Source organism: Sinocyclocheilus grahami, unplaced genomic scaffold, assembly GCF_001515645.1.
Source record: "Sinocyclocheilus grahami isolate Dianchi unplaced genomic scaffold, SAMN03320097.WGS_v1.1 scaffold1473.1, whole genome shotgun sequence".
NCBI classification, from domain to species: domain Eukaryota; kingdom Metazoa; phylum Chordata; class Actinopteri; order Cypriniformes; family Cyprinidae; genus Sinocyclocheilus; species Sinocyclocheilus grahami.
The window spans coordinates 3418-3884 of NW_015506652.1; the positions used below are offsets into that span (position 1 = coordinate 3418).

At 47.8% G+C, this 467-nt stretch overlaps 1 protein-coding gene across 2 annotated transcripts in view; it reads left to right on the forward strand.

Moving 5' to 3' along the window:
• gpr143 (G protein-coupled receptor 143) overlaps positions 1-467 on the forward strand; it is a 25148-nt gene that overhangs the window by 3308 nt on the left and 21373 nt on the right. The gene's annotated exons all lie outside the window — the stretch shown is intronic.

The window sequence follows — 467 nt, forward strand, 5'->3', positions numbered from 1 at the left end:
GCGAGAGTGAGCGGAGGCCGGGATAGAGTGAGCTGAGGCCGGGATAGCGTGAGCTGAGGCCGGGCTAGAGTGAGCAGAGGCCGGGATAGAGTGAGCTGAGGCCGGGATAGAGTGAGCAGAGGCCGGGATAGAGTGAGCGGAGGCCGGGATAGAGTGAGCGGAGGCCGGGCTAGAGTGAGCAGAGGCCGGGATAGAGTGAGCAGAGGCCGGGCTAGCGTGAGCTGAGGCCGGGATAACCCCTTTAATAAAAATCTAATTGAATTGTAAAACCATCGAATTGAATTGTAAAATTCAAGTAAAACCGATTCACACCCCTAATATTTACGGTAGGAAAATTACTAAATATCTTCATGGAGCATGATCTTTACTTAATATCCTAATGATTTTTGGCATAAAAGAAAAATGTATAATTTTGACCCATACAATGTATTGTTGGCTATTGCTACAAATATCCCCCAGCGACTTAA